We start from the raw sequence: 6,310 nt of genomic DNA on the forward strand, positions 1-6,310 counted from the left end.
ATTAGTATAAGGATGAATTGTATAAATTAGCTTTTTTTAGTTTTAGGGACTAAATCGAATAATATGTAAAAGTTTGGGGTAATTGTGAAAAATTTTAAATAGGAAGAAATATGTATTAAATTGAATATTATATGAAGTTAAAGCTAATAAATTGAACTAAACTATTTTATTGGTAAAGAACAAGTAGATGATCGTGGAAAAGGGAAAGTTGTGATTAGTCCCTAAAGTTTTACCATCTTTATAGTTTAGCCCTGGTAAGTTCATACATTATTTTTTTGAGTATTTTAGTAGTATTATTATTAAAATTATGTAATTTGATGACCTTAGTTATAACTGAAATATTATTATTAAATTGGTTAGAAATGGATTGAAATGTAAACCGTTATATGATTATGTGTATCGAGCTCGGATGAACATAGGAGAGGATACAATTAGCATGCCAATAGGTTATATTGCGTGCGATACGAGATTGACTTGTGATGAGATGATGATTATTGACTTGTTACTGTCCATTGAATATACTGAAGTCCAACATTCGTTGTAGACTATCGTGTTATATTTATAGTGATTCTGGCATGTTACCGGGGGCGGATGTAAAACCTATGGGCTTGGCACTTGGTGCACAGGCGTGATTCCTAAGGGATGTTAGCCTATGGGCTAGGCATTTGGTGCCAAGGTATGTTCTCGGTTAGTTTGGCTCATTTGAGCTTTCTAGCATGTTTCGGGTGGATAACCGTCTATCCGTATCTATTACATCATTCATCGGGAAAATTTCTAGTGGTAGATGACTTGTTATTGAATTATATAATTTTTTGTATGATTTTTCAATATTATCGTGACTTGATATCGAATGATCTCATGTGATTGAATAGATTATGCAACCCGTATATGTATATATAAACTCACCTGTTGAATGATTGTGGTTGACATGATTATTGTTTACTAATCACGATTATGTATAATTGCTATGTTTTTATGGTAAGTTTCATTGTTTCAATCGTTAACTTACTAAGCTCTATTGAAGCTTACTCATGTCATTTTTATGTTTCTTTGTAGATTACATTTTGTGGAATCGGGCGATCAGATCAACCTGGAGATCATAGTCTCCAGATATCTTTTGGTAGATTTTGGCATGTTTACTCTTGTATATGTTTTGGATACTTATTTCTTGTGATACATCTTATACATGGATGATGTTGTTTAAACTTGATTTTGGCTCACTTGTATATATGTCTTTGGTTTTTGGCTTGTAAAGGTCCATATGTATAGGTTTTGGTTATTTTGTTTATGCTATTTGTGGATGAATAGGTTATGGTAGAATTAGTAATGAATGGAATGGATGAATTGTAAGTTTGGTATGTGCTTTAAGTAAGTACTTGTGACCTCTATTTCTAAATTTTTTTTGTTTTCCTATTTTGTTTCAAATTAGTCCCAGATTGTTTCCAAACTATTCTTAAGGTCCTGTAAGCTCGATTTAAGGTATATAAGTGTATGTATGCTATGATTAATGTGTGGAGTGAATATAGATATTTAAATTAATATTTGAATGGTTTTGTGATGTCCTTTGATTGAACGTGTGCGGTAATACTTTGTAGCCCTAATCTAGTAACATATACGATTTAGGGGTGTTACATATTTGGTATGAATTTGTGTTGAAATATACTAGATAAGGTGATGAAATAATGAATTGGTGATAATTTAAGAATGGGAGAATGTGAATTGAGTTATATATATAATGAATCGAAAATTGGTTGCCCTACTAATTGTTTGAACAGAGTTAGATGTAGTGGCATGCCATAGGGTTAGGATATTGATTAGGAACCATTGTCGTTGGGCCATCTGAGATGTTAGAATGTTAAAATATTGAATGCAATCGTAACCGGGCCATCTGAGATGGTAGGATAAGTAGATTGTAAAAACCATCATTGTTAGGCCACCCGGGATGGTAAAATGTAAGAAAAGTGAAAGCCATCATTCTTGGACTATTTGGGATGGGAGTATATTAAAATAGAGTAAATAATCGTTGTCAGGTCATCTGGGATTGTAATATATTGTATTGTAACATCTCGAGAACGTGCTTGGAAGATTTGGCCTTGCAAGTAAGTATTCGCTAGTACTTCGGTGAACTAGGGAGTTCGCCAAAGGGCAATTCCCTAAAAGAGTATCAGTATGGAGTTCACCAAATGTTTCAATGTTATTGTATACGCCAAAAGACATGATAAGAGGGTTCGCCAGTGTGTTTTGTGAGCTAGGGTTCACTAGGTAAGTTGCGAACTGGTGGTTTGCTAGTCAAAGATTGAGTCAGACTTGAATGAGGAAATAAATATTTAGTGTATCTAGGGATACTTTATGTACAAGTTACACATTTCCTAAGTTAGATAAGGTATCCTGAGATTTCCAAGACATCGAGGTTTATAAATACGATCTTTAATTCATGAGAATTCTCTCATTGAATATTCTGTCGTCATGTCTGACACTCTATTTTTAAACTAAATTTCAAAAGAAAGTTTGTCGACAAGACACTATTTTCAAGTTCTGACACTCTGTTTTTGAAATATGTTTCCAAATCACGATTTCTAAGCTATGTTTTACGAATAAGTTTTATGCGTGCTCCTAAGTGAGCCTATGTTTTTAAAGTACGGTTTTATAAACTGTGTTATTATGAACTTTTGTGCAAGCTATTTACAAGTGTTTTCAAAAAAGCTCCCTATGTGAGCTATTTGTGATAAGTAAGCTCCTTATGTGAGGTCTTTGTATGTCTCTGTGCGTGCTTCTTTGCAAACCTTATGTTGGATATATTGGTATACTAAAGGATTATGAGTAATCACCACTCTTTTTCTGTGATTTTGGGCATTGAAGCCGTAAGACATGTGGAGAGATAGGGGAATGTCGAGCTATGCTCCATTCACTAGGATATATTGGTGTATAGGAGAGTGTATTGCTTCGCACTACACTTATGGGACATGTTCTTGGACTCATTCTGAGGTGTTATGAGGAGATTTGCATATGCAATGAGACAATATTCTAGTAAACGAACTTGTCTTGTGACCTAAGAAATACTTTGTTTGTGTTCTCTGAAAAGTATGTACGAGTTGGCTTTGTGACCTAAGGTAAACCCAAACCCGAGTTTTTAAATGTTTTTGTTTAGGCGAAATAGGCCTCGCGACTTAAGGCATGCTCTATTCACAAACTTTGAGATTCAACTATTAAGATTTGAAATTGTTTTTACAAAACTTATGTTTTCTGATAGGATCTGCGATTTGGGTCTCGCAATGTCACTAGCGAACCCATCATGCAAAATGATTTTAAGACTAAGTTTTCTTTTTGTTTTGAGCTCTATTTTAAAGAATACTATGTGGATTTCTGGCTATTCACTAGGTTCGCAATGAACTTATCCACTCCTCTTTTACTTCGTAATCAAGTAGGTTGCGATTAGTAGTGGCAAGGTAGATATTGGCGAGGCTCACTCCTGACTAGATATTGGCGAACTTTGGAAGATAGGCAATAGGGTTTAAAAACTTATGAGGGTTTAGAATTACCGTAATTTGACTCTATTTGAAATAATCTCTTTTATGCTAAGTCTACCTATTGCTGCAAACCATAGTTGGAAGAACTTATTATTAAGTATAATGAATAAAGATTAAAGTTTATTCATGCATGTGAGTTATGTATATGTTTTTGGTTATAATATGTAAGTCTGATTTGTTGAAAGTATAGTTTTTCTGTGACCTTGAAAATTACATGCGTACCCTTATAGATTGCGAACCAAAGTAATTATACGGACCGTGTATTTATGCGAACCTTACTATATTATGATAAAATTTACATGAGTGTTTTCTAGTTACTAATTCTAATCATCTGCGAAACTATATTGCATATTGCAAAATCTTAAGCCTTATTACTATTAAGACATCCAAACCTTTCTTTGTGGTTTGTAAGCTTGCATGTTTATATTTTGTGTATGAAACAATTCTGCTGTGTTGTTTAATTTAACACACATTATTTTCTATATGTAAGAGGTGTGTTGGAGGCTAGGTTGGGAGTAAACGGAGAGTCACTACCTTAGGAAGATTTAATTGCCGGGGCATCTTCGAAGCATTAGTTGATGGTTCAACAGCCATGGACGTCCCAAATTAATATTCTCGAGTTGTCTAAAAATTAATTTGATTTGACGTAAAATTGGGTCAATAAATTTAGATAGCTTGATGTAGAAGAAAGGGCCCAAAATGACAATTTGAGGAAGGAAGAAGGTTAAGCCCAAGGAGCATCCCAAAACCGTCCAACCCTTACCCAAAATCAGCTTGCAAATATGATTACAATATTTACAAAATAGTCCCTTAACTCTTTCACAAAGCCATTCCAACCCCTCCACTTTTTAAGCCTTTCATTTAGGGCACAAAGCATTATTTAACAAAGCCATCCCAACCTTCCTTCCAACTGTCAAGGGGTCAGCCATGGGAGGAGAGAATAAAGGCTCTCCCATGCTATTTTAGCCTCCTCAAACTAGTATAATTGGCCACCCTTATTCCCTTTCATTTCATCACTCATTCACTTACCATTCATCTTTTACTGTCATCCATTTTCTCCTATTTGCTCTTTCATTTTCCCTTCTCCCATTTTTGATTTTTCCCACTTGAAAAAGAGCCTTGCAAGCCTTTTGGAGCAGCAACATTCGCCATTCTTGAAGGCCTTTGATCGGCAGAACAAAGCAGAGAGAAAGGGACGCATACTAGTGTAACTCCTGAGAAACACTGGATTTGTCTTCTAGTTTTCAGAGAAACACTTGCATAACCTAATATTGTTGTGATTAAATTAGTTTTAGTATGAAAATATATTGTTGCTTTACTTTGTCTTATGCTAGCTTATGGAAATTAATTAATTAATTAAACTGAGACATATGCTAGAAAAATTAATTGATTTTAATAAATATGTTTGCATCTGTTAACAAAAGACTAAGTTGTCATGGAATTATCCGTAACATCATAAACATTGTTTTGATAATTCTAAGTTAAAGAATAAAATTAATCTAACACACCTATGTCATATTGATTAAAATTGTTAAAGATTTTCTTTCACCTTGTGTTTTTAATTTAATTTAATTTGTTACTTAGTTAATTTTTAGTCTAGGTAATAGCTCATTTTGATCAAAATATTTTTCCACTACCAAATTGCGTAAGTATATATTTCATAAATATTTGCTCGTACAGTCCCTGTGGAGACGATAACTCGATATACTTATCACTTTATTACTTATTACAATTGTGTACACTTGCGCATTCCCGTCATTCCAAGTTTTTGGTGCCATTGCCGGGGATTGTCAAAAAGTTATTATTTTTTAAATTATTAATTTTGCATTTTGGTCTATTTTTCTATTGAATTTTAATTTACTTATTTTTGTATTTTTCTTTTAGATTTATATGAGTATTGATCAAATTATTAACTTACTCCCAGTAGAGCCCAAAATTGAAAGAAATTTTAGACAAAGGAGAAGACAAGCAGCTCAAAGACGAACTGAAGTGATGATCAATGAAAACCAAAATCAAGGAAATGGATCAAATGATATTCAAAATCCTATCCTTGTTGCGGGATCGAGCCTTAAGATAGTATGTTGTGCCACATTTTCATGAGCTTAATTCAGGAATTAAAAGGACCGAGATCGAGGCACAATAATTCGAGCTGAAGCTTGTCATGTTTTAGATGCTTCAAATAGTGGACCAATTTAGTGGAATGCCTACGGAAGATCCTCACCTTCAACTCAGATTGTGTATAGAGGTGAGCAAATCCTTGAAAATGGCCAGAGTAACCGAGGATGAACTAAGGCTGAAGGTTTTCCCATATTCACTAAGGGATAGAGCTTGAGCCTGGTTAAACTCGTTGCCACCTGCTTCAATTACAACATGGCAAAAGTTGCCAGAACGCTTCCTATTGAAGTATTTCCCACCCAGCAAGAATGGTAAGTTGCAGAATTAGATCACGACTTTTTAGTAAATGGATGATGAATCTTTGTATGAGGCAAGAGAGAGATTCAAAGAATTATTGCAAAAATTCCCTCATCATGGAATTTCGTATTACATTCAGCTAGAGACTATAACAACCAGTTTTTTAGTGATATTGGAATAGTGATTTTAGGACCACAATTCCAATTAGTAAATTATTATTTTATTATTTATTTAGTGTCTACGAGATTTTATTAAGGTTGTATTAAAATTTCGTTCAGAAATTTTAATGCTTAATTGCTTAATTAAGTGAAAAGAACTAAATCGTAAAAAGTGAAAAAGTTGAGTTCTAATAGTTAAGAGTATCAAATAGC

The 6,310-nt window shown here is 33.7% G+C and overlaps 1 non-coding gene across 1 annotated transcript; it reads right to left on the minus strand.

The window, feature by feature from the left end:
* Positions 1-5,956: 5,956 nt before the first annotated feature.
* On the minus strand, positions 5,957-6,062 carry LOC121226085 (small nucleolar RNA R71). Its single transcript, XR_005923982.1, has one exon. It is a non-coding gene; the product is annotated as a small nucleolar RNA R71 (small nucleolar RNA).
* Between the last annotated feature and the right edge of the window lie 248 nt (positions 6,063-6,310).

This window comes from Gossypium hirsutum, chromosome D13 (genome assembly GCF_007990345.1).
Source record: "Gossypium hirsutum isolate 1008001.06 chromosome D13, Gossypium_hirsutum_v2.1, whole genome shotgun sequence".
Taxonomy (NCBI): domain Eukaryota; kingdom Viridiplantae; phylum Streptophyta; class Magnoliopsida; order Malvales; family Malvaceae; genus Gossypium; species Gossypium hirsutum.